This window comes from Mustelus asterias, chromosome 8 (assembly GCF_964213995.1).
Source record: "Mustelus asterias chromosome 8, sMusAst1.hap1.1, whole genome shotgun sequence".
NCBI lineage: Eukaryota > Metazoa > Chordata > Chondrichthyes > Carcharhiniformes > Triakidae > Mustelus > Mustelus asterias.
In genome coordinates, this window is record NC_135808.1 from 38571024 (window position 1) to 38596359 (window position 25336).

The window sequence follows — 25336 nt, forward strand, 5'->3', positions numbered from 1 at the left end:
GTGTTGTTAAACTTCTTACTTAATAAAGTGAGACAGCTTTCAGGAGTGGGTATCGGGTAGAATTAGACCCTGCCTTAGTTGGTGATGTGAATTATAAATAGATCCTCTTCAGATGATGGGTGTTGACTTATACCATGGGTAATGTCTGTACTGTCCTGTCTGGGAGGACTACTACCCTGAGAATAGTGAGGGACTGGGGGTGAGTCTCTACAGACCTGAGTTCCCTCAGCCAATTTTATCTCGATGTAATAACAATGTGATATGTTCACTTTACACTTTTCCCAAATTCATTTCATGTTCTGGGAAAAATCTTGAATTATTTTCACAATTGTGCTGCTGTTTGTCTGCCCTTTTATCAATATTCTGATTAGATTTATAACTCACAATAAGTTCACTTTTTTACTTAACCCAACCTGCCTGTTTTGTCAGCATGGCGTGTTCCTATTCACGGAAATTCAGGAGCCTATAGTAAGAGTCCTGTACACAATATATTGGTCAATGTCACTGTGGGTTTGTATACTTTCTCAATGGATTTAGAATTTCCTGTTCACAGAAAACAGAATGTTTCCCCAGCCATCTAACAGCACTGAGAGTTAAGTCCTCTCTTCTTATAGACAGATTTTTGATAGAGAAGTAAGTCAAGGTTCATGAGGTAGACATGAAACTCGAGCTATAACCATGACCAGATCAACAATGATCTTATCAAATGATAGGACAATCTTGAGGGGCTGAATGAACTTCCCTGCTCCAAAGTCCTATGTTCCTACAGAATAATGACATTACCTTAATATTGTATGGAGTTTCTACTTTGTTTTTCATTGATGATAGAGTTTAAAATAATGAACTTTCCATCATCTCATCTCTCTAATGGTGAAGGGGGAAAGAGGGACAGGAAAGAGGATCATCCTCAACACTGGTACCCCACTAGGCTGTGTCCTGAGCCCCTTACGATACTCCTTATACACCTATGACTGTGTTGCCAAATTCCCTTCTAACTTGATTTTCAAGTTTGCTGATGACACCACCGTAGTAGGTTGGATCTCAAACAAAGATGCGATGGATTGCAGGAATAAGATAGAGAACCTGGTTGAAGTGGGGAAAAACATAAAGATGGGTACATAACACATAAAATGGCTGCCTGGCACCTAAAAAGGTTACCTGGGAGAGAGACATTAAGCAGGCACTGACTTTTAGTGCAGACAGCGACTTGAAATTGAAACATACAGGACAGACAGTTATTTAAAGTTAAACATGCAGGGAACAAATACTACAGGAAACAGCCAGGGCTTGAGGCACTTTTAAGATAAGGACAGATCTAGGACAATAAGGACTGATAAAGAGGTTAGCCACAAACGGGAACGGGAATACATAAATGCAGGAAAACCAATTATTGTATGTATAGACCGAAACTAAGTCATTGATAGGGAAAATGTACCCATTCTATGAAACAATGCGATGTTAAAAGCCAATGTCTGTATATGTCTGGCTGTAACGATGTGTTAAACTATCAATCCTACTCGGCTGTAATGATGTGTTAAATGGCTAATGTCCGGACTATCCATTGTCTGAAAAGTATAAAAATGAACCACTCCTATTGTCTCATTGAGAGAAGGTAAAGTACTGCAGATTGCCAGTGCCTTTTCTCCACGAAGCTTCGTCAAATAAAACTGTATTTTTGAAACCTCCAAGTCTGACTCCGAAGTGGCAATTTTCCCACAACACTGGTGAACTGGTGCGACGACTGTAATCTCTCCCTCAATGTCAACAAAATGAAAGAGATAGTCATCGACTTCAGGAAATATAGTGGAGGACATGCCCCTGTCTACATCAGTGGGGATGAAGTGGAAATGGTCAAGAGCTTCAAGTTTCCAGGTGTCCAGATCACCAACAACTTGTCCTGGTCCCTCTACACCGACGCTATAGTTAAGAAAGCCCACCAACGTCTCGACTTTCTCAGGAGACTAAGGAAATTTATCTGCTACGACTCCTACAAACATTTACAGATGCACCATAGAAAGCATTTTTCTGGTTGTATCACAACTTGGTATGGCTCCTGCTCTGTCCAAGACCACAAAAAAACTACAAAGAGTCATGAACGAAGCCCAGTCCATCTTGCAAACCAGCTGCCATCCATTGACTCTGTCTACACTTCCCGCTGCCTCAGAAAAGCAGCCAGCATAATCAAGTACCCCACACATCTGGACATTCTCTCTTCCACCTTCTTCCGTTGAGAAAAAGATACAAAAGTCTGTGATCATATACCAATCAATTCAAGAACAGCTTCTTCCCTGCTGCCATCAGACCTTGGATCTACCTGGTATTAAGTTGATCTTTTTCTACACCTGAGCTATGGCTCTAACACTACTTTCTGCACTCTCTCCTTCTCTATGTACGGAATGCTTTGTTTATATAGCACATAAGAAATAATACTTTTCACTGTATACTAATACATGTGACAATAATAATAAATCAAATCAAGAAAAATAAGAGGAGGGGGCACAAGAAAATGAAAGTGGAAAGATAGAAAGAGGAGAGAAGGATGAGGAAGAGGAATGGTAGGAGCAGATGCTAGGAGGAGAGTAAATTATTCCATTGGAGTAAATTACTTCATTAAATTGTGCACCACTCAGAGAGCAGCGACAGAGGTCTCTGGGGTTTTCTGGATTAGTTGCTGAGAACAATTGATAACACTCACATGACACTGAAGATCGCCCGTGGCGACCCACAGAGCTCCCTGAACAGAAAACAATTCCCCTCCTTCATGTGATGTGTAATGACTGTTTGAGAATACCCCATGTGAATGTCACTCACACTGGATCATCCCACAATACTTTCATTGTCAGGAAATTAGACATCACCCATATTCAGGGAAGGGAGTGACCTGATGGTCAGCTGATTAGGGACAATACCTTCTGTGGCTGATGTCACCATTTCATGTACTACACACTGAGGAGGTTTATTGAGGCCCATGATTCTCAGGAAAATTCTCCAAACACATGGACAATTATTTCTATCCCTCCCAGGCATCCTTTTCATGTACCCCGCTCTCCTTTGCCCCTCTCCACTGCATCCCATCCTCCCATATCCCTGTGTCTCCTGGGCCCCAATTCTTATCCTCCTTTCCCATACCCCACCTGCTTGAGTCTCTCTCATACATATGTTGATCCCATCACTGCCTTGGATGTGGGTCTTCCTTTTCTGATCTGCTGTCAAACAAGGCATTATCCGAGGCATTATCATCTCCCCCTTCAGGATGCCTGCAGCCATTCAGTGACATCCCAGACCCTAGCACCAGAGAGGCAACATGCTATCCTGGAGCCACATTGATGGCCACAGTAGCGCCTATCGGTACCCCTGACTATAGAATCCCCTATTAATATTGCCCTGCCTCTCTTCTGTGCCCTTCCTTTACAGGCAGAAGCTTGGCTCTGTCTGCACTCCCTGGAGGAACCAGCAACCTCACCAGCCTCCAAAGTGGAATACCGATTTGCGAGCGAAACCTCGGGACTCCAGAACTATCTGTTGACGGTCACAGGAAGTGTTGCAAGAGACATATCCTGGCATCTTTCTGGGCTATGTGGTAACAAGATCCTCCCACCCCAGTCCAGCTCCACACCCCTCTCCACACCATCACCCACCCAATCCTCCACCCACACCTCCCCTCCAGCCCCCCCACCCCAACTACCCACCATCACCCTTCCTGACAAAGCTGCTGGAGTTGCATCAACAGAGCCGGGAATTGGTGGAGGGACTGTCAGCAACACTGCAGTGACTGCAAGGCTGTTTGGATGACTCCAACAGACTTCTGTTGCAGGAGGTGGTGCTGGCACAGTGTGGTATCCAGGCCATCACTGCATAGGTGGCATCCACAGTGCAAAGCCTGGGGCATGAAATGGATGCCATGGGTGACAGTGTGCAGGACATCCTGGCGACACAGTAGGCCATGGCCGAGGGTGTGGTTGGCATTCTGGAGACACAGTGCACAATGACCATGGGTGTCACTGGCATTCTAGAGACACAGCAGGCCCTGGATTTGAGTCTTGACAAATTACCCCAGGTTCATGGGGTTACTGCTGAGGGACTCCAGAGCTTGGCCCGGTCTCAGAACTCTATTGCTGAAGGCATCCAGAGCTTGGTTCAGACTCAGAGTGCCATTGCTGAGGGCTTGCACACCATGGTGCATACGCAGTTGGGCCTCCTGGACTGGCAGAGCCAGGTGACTCTGAGGCCTCTGGAGCTCACCCCAGCTACCCCATTGTCCCAATTCACATTCTGAGGGAGGAGGAAACACCAGGCCATGCCATGACAGAGACATAGTTGCAGGATGGTCACGACTGTGAGTTGAATATCCAGGGGTATCAAACTGTTTGGAGGGACCAACAGGAAGGTAAGGGATGACATCAGGGCAGTAGTCAGAGATGATATAGGTTCTATGGAAAAAAAGGTTGAATCCATTTGGGTGGAAATTAGAAATAGTAAGGAGAAAAAGTCACTGATATGTGTAGTCTATAGGCCACCAAATAATATCATGGTGGGGTGAGAAATAAACAAAGAAATAACTGATGCATGTAAAAATGGTACAGCAATTATCATGGGGGATTTTAATCTACATGTCAATTGGTGAAACCAGGTTGGTCAACACAGCCTTGAGGAGGAGTTCATAGAATGTATCCGCGATAGCTTCCTTGAACAATATGTAATGGAACCGACAAGGGAGCAAGCTATCCTAGATCTGGTCCTGTATAATGAGACGGGAATAATTAATGATCTTACAGTTAGGTAGCCTCTCAGAAGAAGTGATCACAGTATGGAGGTATGGCTGAATTTAAAATACAGATGGAGCGTGAGAAGGTAAAATCCAATACCAGTGTCCTGTGCTTAAACAAAGGAGACTACAAAGGGATGAGGGAAGAGTTGGTTAAGGTAGACTGGGAGCAAAAACTTTATGGTGGGACAATCGAGGAACAGTGGAGGACTTTCAAAGCGATCTTTCACTGCTCAGCAAAAGTATATACCAGTGATAAGGAAGGACTGTAGAAAAAGAGATAATCAGCCATGGATATCTAAGGAAATAAAGGAGGGTATCAAATTGAAAGAAAATGCATACAAAGTGGCAAAGATTAGAGAACCTAGAGGATTGGGAAATCTTTAAAGGTCAGCAGAAAGCCACGAAAAAAGCTATAAAGAAAAGTAAGATGGATTATGAGAGTAAACAAGCTCAGAATATAAAAACAGCAAAAGTTTCTACAAATATATAAAATGAAAAAGAGTGGCTAAAGTAAACACTGGTCCTTTAGAGGATGAGAAGGGGGATGTAATAACTGGAAATGAGAAAATAGCTGAGGCATTGAACAGGTATTTTGTGTCAGTCTTCACAGTGGAAGACACAAATAACATGCCAAAAATTGATGACAGGAAGGCTATGGCAGGTGAGAACCTAGAAACTATCATTATCACGAAAGGGGTAGTGTTGGGCAAGTTAATGGGGCTAAAGGTAGACAAGTCTCCTGGTCCTGATGGAATGCATCCCAGAGTACTAAAATAGATGGCGGGAAAAATAGCAAATGCACTAGTGGTAATTTACTAAAATTTTCTGGACTCTGGGGTGGTTCCCGCAGATTGGAAAACAGCAAATGTGACGCCACTGTTTAAAAAAGGAGGGAGACAAAAGGCGGGTAACTATAGGCCAGTTAGCTTAACTTCTGTAGTAGGGAAAATGCTTGAATCTATCATCAAGGAAGAAATAGCGAGAAATCTGGATATAAATTGTCCCATTGGTAAGACGCAGCATGGGTTCATGAAGGGAAGGTCATATTTTACTAATTTGGTGGAATTCTTTGAGAACATTACATGTGCAGTGGACAATAGGGAACCTGTGGATGTGGTGTATCTGGATTTCCAGAAGGCATTTGACAAGGTGCCGCACCAAAGACTGCTACATAAGATAAAGGTGCATGGTGTTACGGGTAATGTATTAGCGTGGATAGAGGATTGGTTAACTAACAGAAAGCAAAGAGTGGGGGTAAATGGGTGATTTTCTGATTGGCGATCAGTGACTAATGGTGTGCCTCAGGGATCAGTGCTGGGACTGCAATTGTTTACGATTTACATAGATGATTTGGAGTTGGGGACGAAGTGTAGTGTGTCAAAATTTGCAAATTTGAGTTTATATATAAGATGGATGGCAGAGCAAAGTGTGCAGAGGACGCTGAAAATCTGCAAAGGGATATAGACAGTCTAAGTGAGTGGGCGAGGGACTGGCAGATGGAGGACAGTGTTGGTAAATGTGAGGTCATCCATTTTGGTAGGAATAACAGCAAAATGGACTATTATTTAAATGGTAAAAAATTGCAGCATGCTGCTGTGCAGAGGGACCTGGGTGTCCTTGTGCAGGAATCTCAAGGAGTTTGTTTGCAGGTGCAGCAGGTAATTAAGAAGGCAAATGGAATTTTGTCCTTCATTGCTAGAGGGATGGAGTTTAAAAACAGCGAGGTTATGTTGCAGCTGTATAAGGTGCTGGTGAGGCCACACCTGGAGTACTGTGTCCAGTTTTGGTCTCCTTACTTGAGAAAGGATATACTGGCACTGGAGGGGGTGCCGAAGAGATTCACTCGGTTGATTCCGGAGTTGAGAGGGTTGGCTTATAAGGAGAGACGGAGTAGACTGGGGCTATACTCATTGGAATTCAGAAGAATGAGGGGAGATCTTATAGAAACATATTAGATTATGAAGGGAATAGATAAGATAGAAGCAGGGATGTTGTTTCCACTGGTGGGTGAAACCAGAACTCGGGGGCATAGCCTCAAAATAAGGGGAAGCAGATTTAGGACTGAGTTGAGGAGGAACTTCTTCACACAAAGGGTTGTGAATCTATGGAATTCCCTGCCCAATGAAACAGTTGAGGCTACCTCATTGAATGTTTTTAAGGCAAGGATAGATAAATTTTTGAACAGTAAATGAATTAAGGGTTATGGTGAGCGGGTAAGTGGAGTTGAGTCCACAAAAAGATCAGCCATGATTATTGATTGCGGAGCAGGCTTGAGGGGCCAGATGGCCTACTCCTGCTCCTAATTCTTATGTCCTTGGCCTTCCACCCAGGAGGCCTGGCCGTCCCCAGACCTTCCGATTGTTCCCTTCCTGACACCGGAGCATCTCACAGCGGGATGAACAGTGTGACATGGCTACATCAATGTCATCTGAAAGTCGGCTGAGGCCCTCCAGATCTCGGCCTTCCAGAGGATGTCTGTCAAGCATGCCACAGGGCATGGAACACAGCTGAGCCCCTCCCCCTCTAATGTGCATCCTTGGGGAGGACACCTAAACGCAGCAATGGGCTTCATAAGGTTAAGAACTTATGGTGTCACTAAGAGGGCATGGGTGAAGGGCTGCATTAGTTAGGTTTAGGCAAATACACACTGTTCAGAATCACAGAATCCTGTTACATTGCACAGTTAAATATCACCCCTTCATGTTATTGCACTTAATTTCACCAATAAATGTTATTGCACCCCACAGCTGTGACTAATCTCTCTGTGATTCTCTCCCCATCCCCCCACCCCCCCATGGGGATGACCGTACTCCGACCAAACGCATAGAGACAGAGAGCATCGTGCTGCTTGACATTGGCTCCTTGGCCAAAAGTGACAGATGACCTGGTATCCCCAGCACCCATTGGACCCTATGTCAGCCCTCCCACCCCCCCCCCCCCCAAGTCTTTGTCCCCCACCCCCAATCCCTGGGCCATTGCTCCGCACGCTCATGCCGCTAACCCTCACTCATATTTAGGCCCACACACCAGTGTGCAGTTGGATAACGATAGGAGCAGCCTGTCTGTTCAGGAAGGGCACAGACGTGGCATCAGGGCAGCATCACAGTGTACCTCATAGTGAGTCATCATCACCTTCCTGCCTGGACCAAATTCTCGCTAGCACGGCCAACCTAGGCCCATCACCCTGGTGTGATGTCAATTGGACCCATGTGTGGGGTGGTATGGACGAGGTGGGGGGGGGGGGGGGGGGGGAGGTGGAAGGGGGAGGGTTGCGTGGGGGGGGAGGGGAGGTGGAAGGGGGAGGGTTGCGTGGGGGCGTGTGGTAACAGCTTCCGGGGTGTAGGGGGAGCTACCAGTGGCCAGGTGAACCTTGCCACAATGAGGGCCTCCTTCGCCGCCCTGCCCTACATTGGCCAGACTCTGCCAGACTCTCACCAGCACCACCAGTCCTCCATCCTCCAGCTCCTCCTCAGCCTCTTCCTCCACATCCTGGTGCCACTCCTCATCCTCCCATTCGTCCTCCTCCTCCAAAAAGTCTCCCCGCTGCTACGTCAGGTTATGGTGTACACAGCAGTCCACAAAGATGCAGGGAGACCCTCAGGGGGTTGTACTGGAGGGCACAGCCAGAGCGATCCAGGCAGTGGAATCACATTTTCAGGAGTCCGATGCTCCATTCGATGGTGGACTGGGTGGCAGCGGGGCTTCATTGTAGCGGATCTCTGCCTCATTCTCTGGCGTCCACAATGGTGCCATCAGACAGTCCTCCCTTGTCCCCTATGAGCCATCATCCTCGAACACACTGAGGATATTCGAACTCCAGAAGATGTAGCTGTTGTGGACACTCCCTGGGTTACATACATGCAAGATAATCAGCCTGTGGTCACAGACAATCTGCACATTTAGGGAGTGGAGCCCTGCTCAAGTGCAGTGCCTGACCTAGCAGGGAATGCAGGGCGATGTGTGTATCATCTACAGCCCCCTGCAAATGGGACATGCTGGCAACGGCAGCAAAACCTGCAACTTGGGCTTCCTGTTGGGCCTGGCCCACGTCAAACGGAATGTAATTGCCAGCCGAGGTGAGCAGGGCATCCGTGACTTGGCGGACACAGCTGTGCATTGAGAGCAGTGAGGAGCTCCTTCAGTCCCTTTCCCCCCACACTCACTATCCAGTCTCCCAGGTGAAGAATGGGGAATTGGGAGCGATACTGGAGGTGTCTGTGGAAGCAGTCCCCAGACACGAGTCAACTTTTCAACATGTTTCATTGTGAGTAGTGGAATAGTCACTTGACTAGCAATCCAGCACTGCGGGAATGCTGCACTGTTATGGATATCATATTTTGGATGAAACATTAAACAGTTGGCCTGTTCCTGGGACAGGGAATATCTGGGATATGCTGTGAGGATCCAAAATTTCTCTGTGTCCTGGATCAACATCATTGTCTCCACTAACATGACCAGAAGCTCTCTCCATCTGTCAAATCTCATTGGCTGTTTGTGTGACTTTGTTGAAAGCTGATTGGCTGCAGTGTCTCCCACAAAACAATGTTGGATCTTCAGACACTGTCTCTGGTCTGTAAAAATATTCAGATCTTTCAGGTGATGGGAAAGATTTCTATATAAATATAGGATATTTATTTTCTGTCTCTGGTCTTCAATAGCGGGGGTGGTGGGTACCATCCTGAGGAAACCACCCTGAGCCTCTCTGAAGCACAGAGTCTGTACAGGCCAGGAGTGAGAGGGAGGGGGAATCTGTGGAACTTTATTAAATAAAAAATACCTAATGTTGCTGTGTGTTTCGGCATCTGTCCCAGTAACACTGACAGACTGGTTCATGTTTTCTTATTGTTCTCTCTCAGTCTGCAGAACCAGCAGTTCATTCATGTTTTCTTTCACTTTTAGGGATCCCCTGTCCTCCCATGTGTCAGATTGATGGCTTTGCCAGAAATTATGATGTGTCCATCGCCGAGATGTCAGGAGAGAGTCTCCTTGGCAACAACGAGGAAGGGTCAAAGAAGAAGTGAAAGATCCAGTGAGGGATTCCCAACAGCCCGAGCTCTCCATGTTCTCAATGAATGAAACCTTTGTTTCCGGGAAACAGGCTGTGTTTGATTGCTTCACTCCCTGAACCCCTGACCCTGTATTACTGCTCTCTGAATGATGGACTGTAATCAGAAATAAAACTTGGTCACTGCTTCATATCTCTGTCTTGTTTCTCTTTAGGATCAGAGTGTCTGTAAACAAGGTGCCAAGGGTGGAATGAAGCTGGAAACAGATGGGGGAATTCCAGGAAATGGGGAGGTTAGTGCAGGGAAACATTGTAAGTTTAGAATAACCCATTCAGAAATGGACTGAGATCCAACAGGTGTCCCTCAGTGTCAGCACTCTGACCATTCATAGTTCAAGATATCTCACAAATACCGGGGTGTGGAGAAGGAGTTGAGGGTTTGGAATTGGTTGAAGGTTACAGGGAAATTTGTTCAGGAGCTGAGGAGTTGATTCAGGAGATGGGGCATGGTTTCAGAGTGAGGGTAAGAAGATCAGTAGGAGGATGAGGGTTCCGGGGCAGAGCAATGATTTCAGCAGCTGATGAAGTGTTTCAGGGGTTGAGGAAGTAGTTCAGGGGGTGGTGCAAGGGGTTTAGTGGGTGAGGAAAGATTCAGTGGGTGGGGGATTTTTCAGTGTTTTGTGAATGGTTTTATTGGATTGGGAATGGGTTTGTGGGAGGGTCAGATGTTCCAACTGCCGGTGAAAGGATTTTGTGTGTTACCAAGGAATTAACAGAGTGCCAAGATGTTCAGTGGGTGAAGGGGAGAGATAGGGAACAACCGAGGGAGGGATTCAGGGGAGGCAAGGAAGGGAGGCGAGGAAGGGAGTCTGGGGGGGGTGGGAAGAGTTTCAATGGATACCATTCTTTATACAGCCTTGCCCCAAGTCCCCTTAAAAACTGAAGCTAATACAACAGAAATATTATGCGTTGTCAGCCATGGCTTAGTTAGCACTCTCATCTCTGAGTCAGAAAGTTGTGGGTCCAAGTCTCACTCCAAAGACTTGAGCACTGAGGCTGACACTCGAGTGCAGTACTGAGGGAGTGCTGCATTGTCAGAGTTACCATCGTTCAGATGAGTTAAACCAAGGCCCTGTCTGCTCTCTCAGTGAATTTAAAAGATCCCATGACACTACATTGTGGAAGAGCAGAGGAATTATTCCCGGTGTCCTGGTCAATATGGATCCTGCAATTGAAATCACAAAAACACATTACCTGGTCATTGTCATTATGCTGTTTGTGGGAACTTACTGTGTGCAAATTAGTCATAGAGGTTTACAGCATGGAAACAAGCCCTTCGGCCCAACTTGTCCATGCAGCCTTTTTTTAAAAAAAACCCTAAACTAATCCCAATTGCCCACATTTGGCCCATATCCCTCTATACCCATCGTACCCATGTAACTATCTAAATGCTTTTTAAAAGATAAAATTGTACTCGCCTCTACTACTACCTCTGGCAGCTTGTTCCAAACACTCACCACCCTGTGTGTGAAAAAATTGCCCCTCTGGACACTTTTGTATCTCTCCCCTCTCCACCTTAAACCTATGCCCTCTAGTTTTAGACTCCCCTACCTTTGGGAAAAGATATTGACTATCTATCTTGTCTATGCCCCTCATTATTTTATAGACATCTATAAGGTCACCCCTCAGCCTCCTACGCTCCAAAGAAAATTGACTGCAACATCTCTTACATTACAACAATGACTACAATTTTAAAAGCTTCATCGGCTGTAAAGTGCTTTCCGCTGCCTGAATTCATGAAATTGACACATAAGTGCATGTGCTTGTCACCATGGGAAATGTTACACTTCCTGTGAACCGGAAATTCTAAGCCCATTGATGGAGAAAGTGCACCAGCCCACCGTGACATTGACCAATATATTGTGTACAGGACTCTTCCTGTAGGTTCCTGAGTGCTTCAGTGAATAGGAACACACCATGCTGATAAATCAGGTAGTTTGGTCCATTGCTGTCATGGAGAGATGTAACTGCAGCAGGCAGGTTGGTGAGGATGAGGTCAAGTATGTTGTTGGTTCCCTCTCCTGCCACAGTCTGTACCCTTCGGCCAGCTCCACCAGTGATAATGTGTTTGGGCCACTCTTGGTGATGGACATTGAAGTTCCCATCCAGAGTACATTCTGCACCCTCAGTGCTTCCTACATGGTGGTGTACTGATTCATTACTTGAGGGGTCAGCACATGGTAATGAACAGGAGGCTGCCCATGTTTAGCTTCATCCAAAAAGACTTCACAGGGTGGATGGCCGAGTTAAGGTCTCCCAGGGCAACTTCTTCCATTATGCCACCGCCTCTGCTGGATCTATCCTGCTGGTGGACAGGACATACTGTGTTCGTAGTGGTTTTTATGTGCATTCATTTCCCAAGCTGGTGTCCGGCTGTTACTTGAATAGATGATGAAACAGCTCTCCCAATTTTGGCACAAGCCCACAGATGTTAGTAAGGTGGATGCCATAATGCTGGCAGGGCAGTATTTGCAGTGCTGTTTCCGGTGCCTAGGTCGATTCTGGGTGGGGTCGATACAGTTTCATTCATTTTTATTGTTTTTTTTGCGGTTTGATACAACTTGCTCGGCCATTTAAGAGTCAACCACATTACTGTGGCTCTGAAGTCACAGGTAGGCCTGACCAGGTCAAGATAGCAGATTTCCTTCTGTTTGAAACAGGTGTCACAGAAACATCGAAAATAAGAGCAGGATTAGGCAATATGGCCCTTTGATTCTGCTCCTCTATTCATTATGATCATGGCTGATCATCCAACTCAATAACTTGTTTCCGCTTCCCCACATATCCTTTCATCCCTTTCACCTCCAAGAGCTATATCTAACTCCTTCTTGAAAATATACAAATTTTTTGGCCTCAACGCCTTTCTGCGGAAGTGAATTCCACAGATTCACCACTCTCTTGGTGAAGAAATTTCTCCTCATCTCAGCCCTAAATGGTCTACCCCGTTACATTATTTGATTTGATTTATTATTGTCACATGTATTAACATACAATGAAAAGTATTGTTTCTTGCGCGCTGTACAGACAAAACATACCATTCATAGAGGAGGAAACGAAAGAGTGCAGAATGTAGTGTTACAGTCATAGCTAGGGTGGAGAGAAAGATCAGCTTAATGCAAGATAAGTCCATTCAAAAGTCTGACAGCAGCAGGGAAGAAGCTGTTCTTGAGTCGGTTGGTACTGTGACTCTTGGTTTTAAACTCCCCCACAATTGGAAGCATCCTTCCTGCATCTACCCTGTTTAGTCCTGTTAAAATTTTATAGGTTTCTATGAGAGCTATCTATTTCTATATTCTAGCGAATATAGTCCTAACTGACTCCAATCTCTCCTCATATGTAAGTCTTGCCATCCCAGGAATCAATCTGGTAAAACCTTCACTGTATTCCCTCTAAAGCAAGAACATCTTCTCCTGATAAGGAGACACCTTTATGGACACATGCAAACTCAGGGGTCTTAAAGAATATCGTGTGGTGCTGAAGAGACTTGCCCCTTTGGACGGCAATCACTTTATTAATTTGGCAGACGGCCAGATTTTTAGGTTGGCTAGAGATGAATTGTAAAACGTGGCAAGGATTTAAATCTGCATTTAGCAGTCATTAGGATTGCTCACTTTTATTTCAAATGACAATAATATTTTTAAAGTTGTAATTAGTCCCTCAAGTGGACTGTTAAATCTTGTCATCAGGTAATAAGCTTTTTTTAAAAACATCTATTGAAAGAATTGTGTAATATTCCAGGTGTGGCCTCACTAAGGCCCTATATAACTGCACAAAGACATCTCTGTTCCTGCACTTGAATCCTCACGCTATGAAGGCCAAATACCATTTGCCTTCTTCACCTCCTGCTGCACCTGCATGCTTACCTTCAGCAACTGGTGTACAAGGACACTCAGGACTCATCGCATATTCCCCTCTCTCAATGTATAGCCATTCTGATAATAATCTGCCTTCCTATTTTGTTTGCCAAAGTGGATAACCTCACATTTATCCACTTAATACTGCATCTGTCATGCACCAACCCACTCACTCACACTGAAGCATCACTGCATCCTCCTCACAGCTCACTCTCCTACCCATTTTGTGCCATCTGCATATTTGGAGAAATTACATTTGGTTCCCTCATCTAAATTATTAATATACATTGTGAATAGCTGGGGTCCTAGCACTGATCCCTGCACTACCCCACTAGTCACTCACTGCCTGCCACTTGGAAAAAGACCCGTTTATTGCTACTCTTTATTTCTTGTCTGCCAACCAGTTTTCTATCCATCTCAGTATACTATCCTCAATCCCATATGCTTTAATGTGACACGCTAATCTCTTATGTGTATAGTGTGTCTGTGCGTAGGGGGGGGGGGTGTGATGGAGAGGTGAGTGCATGTGTATGTGAGTCAGAGAAAGAGGGACATGAGTGTGAAAGTGATTCAATGTGTATGTGTGTGTGTGGGAGAGAGAGGAGGGACTGTACGTGTAAGAAAAAGAGAGGCGTTCGTGTGTGTGTTTGTGAGATAAAGTGGAATGCGTGTGTGAGAGAGTAGTGTGTGAATGTTTGCTGTGTGATTGTGTATAAATGAGATAGAGAGGCCAGTACATGAGTGTGTGTGAGAAAGATGTGTGTGGCTGTTTGTGAGAGAGAGTAAGAAGTCTCACAACACCAGGTTAAAGTCCAACAGGTTTATTTGGTAGCACAAGCCACTAGCTTTCGGAGCGCTGCCCCTTCATTAGGTGAGTGGAAGTTCTGTTCACAAACAGGGCATATAAAGACACAAACTCAATTTACAAAATAATGGTTGGAATACGAGTCTTTACAGGTAATCAAGTCTTAAAGGTACAGTAAGGGCAGTAAATGTTGGAGAGACAGTTTTTTAGGACAGGATCAATTCCCAAGATTGTTCATTAGCATAACAGGAACATGAACCAACTAATGGATAGAGGCAAGGTGGAGATTTTAAATGATGACCTGTCTCTCACTGTGACCTCCCACTCCTCGGTCTGGTTTTTCACTTCTTTTTCTTTGCTGAAATCAGTTCTTCATCAATCTGCCATTCACACCTCCTCCAGATAAAACCTCTGCTTCTTTTTTGTTCCATTCCTCTTTCAGAGAGCAGGCACGGATAGAAGAGACCGAATCACTTAAAAGGCCAGACACAAGTGCTGGAAAATGGGATTAAAATAGATACTTAATGGTTGGCACAGACATGATGGGCCAAAGGGCCTCTTTCTGTGCTGTGGTTATAGAGCAGCTGATTGTCCTGAGTGTTGTATTCTGCAGTCTAACTAAATGTGAGAGCAGGAATCTCAATGAAATAACTCCTCTGAGGCCGGGGTCTCTTCACCAAACTTACGTTTCCTTATATGATCAGCAATATTCCGACAGGTGCTTCCTCATACAGAGTATAAACCCGGAATGCCAGTAACCCTGACACTATATTATATACACATGTAGGACTTCCTTATTGGGCAAGCTATTACTGCCTAATCGGGGAACTTGTATTCTAAGAGGTCCACATTGTAGGTCTCATCAAAGTCACTACAATCAATTCCATGGTTCAGGTATCAGGGAGAAGCAGTAGGGGAAATCTCATCCTGTTGGACACAGTGGGGGCGGGGGGGACACTGACAGCTCATGAACCTCAGTTGGGGGTTTCACTCTTGGCTCTTTGACTCTGGCACTGCATCTTCATACTGATTCTGTCAACCAATCAGAGAGGGCGGGCGGATCTGTCAAAGGAAGGATTTCCATGAGGTTCAGGGTTTCCTGTCAGGTGATTGCTGACATCTGCAGCATCTGGGCAACATCTGCAGCATCTGGGCAACATCTGACCCTGGCAGAGGTTAGAATGTCTGAATTCCTGAGGATTCAGCAACCACAGGAATGGAGAGGAGGTGTCCAGCCGGATCTTGGACACTGAGCTGGAGCTTAGGCTGTAGGATCTGAGTGACTGAAATCATAGAATTTCTACAGTGCAGAAGGAGGCCATTCAGCCCATCGAGTCTGCACCAACCACCACCCCGCCCAGGTCATATTCCCGTAACCCCTGCTAATCCCCTGACATTAGGGTCAATTTAGCATGGCCAATCAATCTAACCTGCACATCTTTGGACTGTAGGAGGAAATCGGAGAACCCGGAGGAAACTCACGCCAACACAGAGAGAAGTGCAAACTCCACACAGACAGTGACCCAAGGCCCGAATTGAACCCAGGTCCCTGGCGCTGTGAGGCAGCTGTGCTAACCACTGTGCCACCGTGCTGCACCGAGCAGATATTCAACAAAGAGAAGAGAAAGAGGCTGACCCATCAATCCAAACAGGGGTGGATGGAAGTGGGGGAGGCAGTGAGCAGCAGGAGGAGTGTCGTGATTCAAATCTGGGTGACAGCATTTGAATTTCCCTGCAAGTGGGGTGGGAGATTTCACAATTTTGTGTTTTATCTCTATGTAGCAGCAGAGTGAGACCAAGAACAGGGTGAGTTTTGCAGTGACAGACACCCTGACCACACTTGGAATGTGCTCCCATCAGGTCCAATGTCTCTTGGATGATGTGGGAAAGCAGCCCTGAGACATCGCTGTGATCAGATAGTACTGTTAAGACCCAGGCTAGGAACTCCAAGGTTTTTTATAAAGTTAGCCTAGACCCTAAGTTTATCATTTGATTGTGGCATTGGTGAGCATAAGGTGTTTCAGTCCAGGTATGATTCAAGTAACCCACTAGGAAGCTCTTATTGAACAAAGTTTATTTAAGAACATAGTTAGAATATAACAAAAAGAATTAGCATAACTTTTACCAATTACAAAATTTAAACATGACACAGTACAACTCCTAACAGCTAGCTACCTCTGTTATTCCAAATTAAAAACCATCCCACAGACATACACTCTTCTTCCCCCTTGGCACTGAAATAAGGATGCTGATGTGATGCTGGATTTACAGCTTTTTAACACTTGTGTGAATTGGGCCTTTGAATGCTGGATCAATTCTCTGATTCTTCCCAGTCCTGGAACTTTCAAAAAGCCTCTGGCGAGACAGAAAGAGAGACAGAAAGACACTGCTTTCTTCTAACAGCTTTTGGCAGCAACAGAGAAATGAAACTGATCTTTTCTCTGAAGCATAGCTGTCCTTCGCCACATGACATGACCTGTCAATCAAACTCAATCTAGCTCCACTCTGTAATCCTAAGGGACACTAAAAGCAATAGAACCCTGCAATAGTCCAGATTAAAGATAAACATTACGTAATTTATACTGCCTCAGCAGCAATAAACGATTCTAGTTACAGACAACACAGCACCAATAAAAAGCCTGGGCCTACTTGAAAAATCCTGCAAAGAAACCTGGTTAAAATGCTTTTCTTAAGGGCACAGTATCGTCACAGTACACAGAGCAGTCTGATCACTCAGTCACACTCACTTTATACTCCTTATTTCCAAGTAGATGAGATTTGGGAATGAAAACATTGAACAATCAGGAGGAGAATCCAATTCATACAAACAGCACCTTTCAGGGAAATATTTTTCCAGTTTACAATCTGGAGATGAAGCCTAAACCCTGAACAGGAAAAAAATGTTCCAAATCCCACATTGTTGGCCTTGTTCATTGAGTGGGAATGTCCTCAAGTTTTAACATCTGGAATAGGACAACATCCAAACTGGGAAGAACGTGAGGATCACAGGATGAGAACAATAGCCGGTGGTCATACAGATAAACCAATCTACCATTTTCCCCATCTGCGGGAGGAGTTTGAACGTCTCAGATGGGCTGACTTGATGTTTGGGAATGCCACCACATCTGGAAAGAGCTTTGACCCTTCCCAGTTTTAATCTCATCTACTTGGAAATAAGGAGTATGGAGTGAGTGTGGCTGAGTGATCAGACTGCTCTGTGTACTGTGACGATACTGTGCTTTTAAGAAACGTATTTTAACCAGGTTTCTCTGCAGGATGTTTCAAGTAGGCCCTGGCTTTTTATTGGTGCTGTGTTGTCTGTAACCAGAATCATTTGTTAACTGGGTGATTCTGGCTGTAATACCCAATTCTCGAGTCACTCATTGGATTCTTCCTAGCTGTCGATTGTTTAGTCCCCATTTTTACTGTCCAGTTCTTGGTCATTCAGACTGTCCATTCTGGTCAGTAACTTCGCCATTGGTTCTCCTTCATTTTCTTTCCCCTTCAAATCAATTCCAAAAACAGGGATGAAAATCATTATCTGGCTGGTAGGCCCCGTCTCCATCATGTTTTAAGCAGTCCATAAAGATCTCAGGAGTGTGAATAGTTTATATTTAAGTTGATCCATTCAATCTTTGTCATCCGATCTCTGCCATTTCACTGGCTCCATTAACCCTTTAATATTGGCCATACCAAGAAGTTTGTGAATATAGGGCTGTGATTTGAATGGTTCAGAATCATCGATGTGTTCTCCAGTACCGATAGAAATGATTGGCCTTTTGCCGGTTCCAAATGGAGAGGATCTCCAAGAAGATCGCGCATATCGATACAGACATCAAGTTTCTTTTGGAGACAGCCAGGGTACTGAGAGCAGCTCCTCCAACTCAGTTATAATGACTAATGCTGCATCCATTTTAACTTTGGACACTTTTTGTTTGTATCAACCACTGATATCGACAATTATTATCTGAAAGTTTAAGCTTCTCCACACCTTCCGTAGTGATGATCACCAGCTCCATTTCTGTGCAACCTCCACAGGAAGGAATTCTTGGTTTGGTTATTATTTTGCTTCATTTGGTCGAACAGTCCTGCACAGATTAAACAAGCTTCCTTGCCTAGGAACACCATCACCTGCAAGTTCCCCTCATTTATTTATTCATTATTGTCACAAGTGGGCTTACATTAACACTACAATGAAGTTACTGTGAAAATCCCTTAGTTACCATACTCCGACGCCTGTTCGGCTATACTGAGGGACAATTTAGCATGGCCAATGCATCTAACCAGTATGCCTTTCCGACTGGGAGAAAACTAGAGCACCCAGAGAAAAACGTGCAGACTCCACACAAACAGTGATTTCAGCAGGGAATTGAACCCGGGTCCCTGGTGCTGTGAGGCAGCAGTGCTAATCACTGTGCCACCATACCACCCCTACCATCCTGATTTGGAAATATATTGCCATTCCTTCACTGTCGCCGGTTCAAAATCCTGGAACTGTTGGTATAGTCAGCGACACCCACATCTTAAGAATCAATTTTGAAAAAAATTAAACGAGATGGTGATGAGTTTGAAATGGATGTTAAGTGTATCTCATTGGTCAAAACATTAGTCACCTCTCTTAATATCACATTCAATATCTTGGTGCCAATAAGATCAATATTTTGGCCTTTTTCTCTGATGCTTCTTGTAACGTGATATTTATCCAGTTAAGGCTGCTGTATAAATGTTAGCTATTAAGGGTTAAGCATTTTTGTGTCAGGGGCTGGGGTTGATGCTGTTCTCATTTATAAATAATTGCACCAGAGTCAGGAAATGAAACTGGAAGTAACAAAATAAACACTTCCTGCCTGTCGCTGTATAGAACTTTCACCATTTGCCAGTTCATTGAAAAGTTTGAATCACTGGTGAGTTCTTGTTTCTTTCCAAATAAATACAAATCTTCCTGAGGGGAATAGATGGTAGAGGGCGAGAGAGTGAGATACTGAAGGGGCGGCACAATGGTTAGCACTGCTGCCTCACAGTCCCAGGGACCCGGGTTCAATTCTGGCCTTGGGTCACTGTCTGTGTGGAGTTTGCACATTCTCCTCATGTCTGCGTGGATTTCCTCCGGGTGCTCCGGTTTCCTCCCATGTGCGGGTTAGGTTGATTGGCCATGTTAGATTGACCGTAATGTCAGGGGGATTAATAGTGTAGGGTTACGGGGATAGTGCTGGGTGGGATTGTGGTTGATACAGACTCGATGAGCCGAATGGCCTCCTTCTGTACTGCAGGGATTCTATGATTCAATGAAGAAAATGATAAAGAGGAGATGAGACGCAGGGAGAGATGAAGAGAGAGAGGAAGGGAGAGAGGGAAACAGAAATACACAATGGCAGCAGTGTGTACCACATACAAAGATGCACTGCAGAAATTCATGAAGATTCCTTCACAAACAACTTTTGAACCCATAACTGCTACCATCTCGAAGGACAGGGCGGAACGGTAGCACAGTGGTTAGCACTGCTGCTTCACAGTTCCAGGGACCTGGGTTTGACTCCCGGCTTGGGTCACTGTCTGTGTGGAGTTTGCACGTTCTCGTCGTGTGTGTGGGTTTCCTCCGGGTGCTCCGGTTTCCTCCCACAGTCCAAAGATGTGCAGGTTAGGTTGATTGGCCATGCTAAAATTGTCCCTTAGTGTCCATAGATAGAATCATAGAAACCCTACAGTACAGAAAGAGGCCATTCGGCCCATCGGTTCTGCACCGACCACAATCCCACCCAGGCCCTACCCCCATATCCCTACATATTTTACCCACTAATCCCTCTAACCTCCGCATCTCAGCACACTCCCTGCGTAGGTTAGAGGGATTAGTGGGTAAATATGTAAGGATAAGGGGGTAAGTCCTGGGTGGGATTGTGGTCGGTGCAGACTCGATGGGCCGAATGGCCTCTTTCTGCACTGTAGGGTTTCTATGATTCTATGACAGGACAGCAGACACATGGGAACACCACCAGCGCTTGGAAGTTCCCCTCCAACTCACCATCCTGACTTGGAAATATATTGGTTCAAGAATTAATTAATAAAAATATACATTCACATACACACAAAGACATTGGTACAGAAAGAGGAGAGATAGAGAGAGAGAAAGACAAAAACCTACAGATTGAGAGAGAGGCAACAGGGAGGGGGAGGGGGGGGGCCACGGTGGTTGGAAAAAAGGAGAGAAATGGGAGAGAGGGAGAGAGAGAAGGTCAGACACACAGAAAATGGACAGAGCTGCGGAGAGAGGGAGAGAGTGGAAGAGTTGGGGATGAGAGAGATGTAAAAATAAAAGAGACATGGACAGACAGAGAAATAAAGAGAGTGAGGAAGAAAGGGAGGGAGGTAATAGAGATAGTGACATAGAGAGAGAGAGAGAGAGATCTATCTGATGTAAGTTATTACATCCTTCTCCCTTCACCTCCAGGTGATAGATGCCATGGATGTCTCAGAGACCCTGGATCACCAGAATAAATTCATGGCGACTTTCTCCACCCTCTTCAACAAAGAGGAGCTGAGTGACGTCCAGCTGGTGGTGAACAGGAAGCTCACTCTCAAAGCCCACAGGTTCATCTTAGCAGCGCACAGTGATGTCTTCAAGTCCATGTTGGACACCAAGCGTTGGTCTGATTCTAAAGGCAACAATGTCCATCTCACTGAGGAAGAGAACTGTCTATCCCACTTTCAGGACTTCTTGAGGTACCTCTATAGCGGGACTATCACACTCAGCACCGAGAACGTGCTTCCTTTTCACATTCTGTCCGAAAAGTACAACATCCAGGAGTTGAGAGAAAGCAGTCAGAAGTTCATGTTGGTTAATGTGGCCTCCCCAGGCACTTGTAACCATGCCATCACTTGGCACAGATATGCCAAGCTGATAGGCCTTGGCCAACTGGAAGACGAATGCCTCAGGTTTATAACCTGGAACATCGGCACTGTGATCAAGTCCCCAGACTGGACATTGTTGGAGCCCCACCAACTCTGTGATCTCCTCCAAAAATCCGACATGGTGGTGGAAGATGAAGTGGTCCTTTTCCAAGCCCTGGTGAGTTGGCTCTCCCTGCATCCCAGCCACACTGAAGAAATGTTGGCACATGTCAGATACCCAATGATGCCTCCCGAGAAGCTGTTTGACCTACTGGCACCAGGAAGTCTACCCAAGGACATCATGTCCTACCTACTCCGGGAGAGCCTGCTCGTTTACCAAGCTCACATTTTGTCAACAGAAACCCTTGGCCAACGCAATGACATCAGTGCCAGTCCTTTCACCATGAGGATTTACACTTCCAAAATTTACAGCCAACCTTGGGACATCTCGGGATATAACACAATGAATAAAACTGCTCTAAGTACATCTCTATCCACAAGACACTTCCACTTAAAGACTGACTGGAATGTCACCTATCATCCTAAAGGTCAAAGGATTACAACGCAGCAGAATTATAACTACACATATGGATATTATGATCAGGTTGTGCATGAGGATAACTTTGCAGCTCTAACTGTTTGGCTGCGTGCTTGTGAACCAGCTGACCAGAACCACTCTCACAAGATGAGTGTGTTACTTTACAGGTGTGTCAATGGTCAGTGGTTTGTTTGCGACGTGAAGACCCTTGAGGTCCCCCACTCAGGGAATGCCACAATCAATGATCTGATCCCCCAGTTGGAGCGGGACAAGTATGTCAATGGCGACACCATGAAGCTCCATCTGATTGGTCAAACCATCTGGCAGAAACATGAGTCGACACAGTGAGATCACTGTCTCCAATTTTTGGGCACCACACTTAGAAAGGATGAGGGGATTCAGTTCTGAGGAGAGCCTGGTGAAGTTAGTGTTGTTTTTCCTGGCACAGCGAAGGTGGCAGGATCCAAATCCTCCCCAACTAAACCATTATTAAATATATAACCCCTAAAGCTTCATGGACATAAATACTCCAAACAGGCCAAACCTCAATTGTACTGTAAGGGGTTAATCTTCAAAACGTGTTGATACAGAAACCAAGACACCAGGATATTATCATCTCAAAGACACAAAACAGTGGCCATCAGACAATCCAATTCAAGAAACTGGGAGACCATCAGAGCTGATGGCCACAGACAATAGCCATTACACAAATAACACCGAAGGAGAAATGGGCTTTATCACAGACATTTCAACCTGGGAGCCAGAGACATCACACCTGAATGGGATTCATTGTTTTGAACTTGGAAACAACATTGTGATGAAAGGATTTGTCTGGGCCAAGACAGGAACCAGGTTAAAGAAGCTAAAAAGGTGTTTTGCACTGACTGTTTAAACACGATGCCTCCAGGAATATGTTTTGATATATTTCATAGAATCATAGAATCATAGAAACCCTACAGTGCAGAAGGAGGCCATTCGGCCCATCGAGTCTGCACCGACCACAATCCCACCCAGGCCCTACCCCCACATATTTACCCGCTAATCCCTCTAACCTACGCATCTCAGGGGCAATTTTAACCTGGCCAATCAACCTAACCTGCATATCTTTGGACTGTGGGAGGAAACCGGAGCACCCGGAGGAAACCCACGCAAACACGAGGAGAATGTGCAAACTCCACACAGACAGTGACCCGAGCCGGGAATCGAACCCGGGACCCTGGAGCTGTGAAGCAGCAGTGCTAACCACTGTGCTACCGTGCCGCCCATTTGATCAAGTTCTGTAATAAAAAGACAGTTTAGTCTTTCAATGCAGTCACAGAGAGTCAGGAACTCAATTCACGGACCTAAAGCTCCTACCCAACCATGTGGGGAGTTGTATCAGCCAGATCCGAAGGATAGTGGGCCTGAGGTTTAAGGATAGTTTAAGGGTAACAATTGAATCCTGAGGGGCAATTCAGTTGAGATTTGGGCAGAAACATGGGGTTTTTACTGTGGTTTTCATTAACAAGTCATTGTTTCTAGTGTGGCATTGTTACACTAGTTTAAAACTCTTGTATTAGGAATTAAGAGTGCTTTCTCTGTCAATAAAATGTTTGTGGTTGAGCCTAACAGCCTGTGTCTATGTAAATTTATTCTTTTATAAATTCCTAAAGTCAAGAACTGACAGTAAGAGTAGACAGGAGTGTGCACCTCTTGCAAGGTTAAGAGGAAATTTAATAGAGTTGTGCAAAATGATGAAGATAGAGTAATTGAGGAGAATGCCTTTTCACTGGCAGACAGGTGCATTTCCACTCCATCTGACGAAGGAGCAGCGCTCCGAAAGCTTTTGGTATTTGCTACCAAATAAACCTGTTGGACTTTAACCTGGTGTTGTGAGACTTCTTACCGTGTTCACCCCAGTCCAACGCCGGCATCTCCACATCAAGACAGATGAGTAACCAGAGAAGATAAATTTAAAGTGATTAACACATGGAGCGGAGGTATCATGAGGAGATTTCTTTATTTTATGCAGTGAGTTCTGATCTGAAATGTAGGCTTGAATTTTACCGGCATGCCCACCCCAATTCTGGGGGCGGGCGAGGCTCGGAGAATGGCATTCTCCGTTGGCCTCAGATATGATCGTACGAACTTCGGGCAGATGTGCCGGTAAAATTCCACCTGTAGTGTCTGAAAGGATATTGGGAGCAGATTCAATGTAAAGGTGTATTAGGGACCTGGATAAATACCTGAAAAGAGAAAGAAACTTGCATTTCAATGGAGAAAGGGCAGAGGGATGGAAAGTATTTCCAAAGAGCTACCATAGACACAATGGGCTCAATGGCCTGATTGTGAACTGGATCAGTATGTGATTCTCTCCACATAACTGATGTAGAATTGGACAGAGTATTCCTGCTGGGAACTAACCGTTGGGATTTATAAAGATCCTAGCAGAATTTATCTGCTTTCATTCTTCACATCTCAGTTTTGAAAGCCAAGAATACTTTAAGCTTTTTTAAAGAAAAGAAAATTCTCATGCAAGTTCCACCACCTTCAGAGATTTGTGTTCCTGAAGCTTCATTGAGGAATTCTGACCACTCTTGGGACATCAAAAAATACCAGAACATGATTACAATTCATCTTAATGGATATGATCCACCAGGAGACTGAATCTAATGTAATCTGATGGAATTTTGACAATACCTGAATTAACTGCGAAAAGAATGTACTAGTTAAACTGGTTGTCTCTGTGGCGCAATTGGTTAGTGCGTTCGGCTGTTAACCGAAAGGATGGTGGTTTGATACCACCCAGGGACGACGAGCATTCACAATATGGTCGGTGCAGGACTGGAGGGCCGAAGAGCCTGTTCCTATGCTGTAATTTTCTTTGTTCTTTGGTTATCCTCAGCAAACACTCCCAAGACAGGTAAAGTAAGGGGTTAGATACAGATTAGAGCTCTAGACTTTCAGCTGTGACTTAGTGAGTACTTTTGTCTCTGAGTCAGAAAATTGTGGGCTCACAAAAGAGACTTGAGCAATGAGGCTGACACTCCAGTGCAGCACTGAGGGAGTGCTGCACTGTCAGACGCAACATCTTTCAGCTGAGTTAAATCAATTCCCGCCTACCCTCTCAGATGAATGTAAAAGATCCCCATGGCACTATGTGGTAGAAGAGCAGGAGAGTTATCCCTGATGTCCTGGTCAACATGGATCCAGAAATCAACATCACAAAAACAGATTATCTGGTCATGATCACATTGCTGTTTGTGGAAGCTTGCCATGTTTCATTCATTACAACAGTGACCACACTTTAAAAAGCGTTTCATTGGCTGCAAATGCTTTCAGGAACCAAGTTTGTGAAAATGACTGTAAAACTACATTCTGCACTCTCTCGTTTCCTTCTCTATGAACAGTATGCTCTGTCTGTTTCCCGTGCAAGAAACAA

The 25336-nt window shown here is 45.1% G+C and overlaps 1 protein-coding gene and 1 non-coding gene across 2 annotated transcripts in view; one reads left to right on the top strand and one right to left on the bottom strand.

Moving 5' to 3' along the window:
- The window catches only part of LOC144497101 (uncharacterized), a 99902-nt gene that overhangs the window by 17962 nt on the left and 56604 nt on the right, over window positions 1-25336 (bottom strand). The gene's annotated exons all lie outside the window — the stretch shown is intronic.
- On the top strand, window positions 24635-24708 carry trnan-guu (transfer RNA asparagine (anticodon GUU)). The gene has a single exon. It is a non-coding gene; the product is annotated as a tRNA-Asn (tRNA).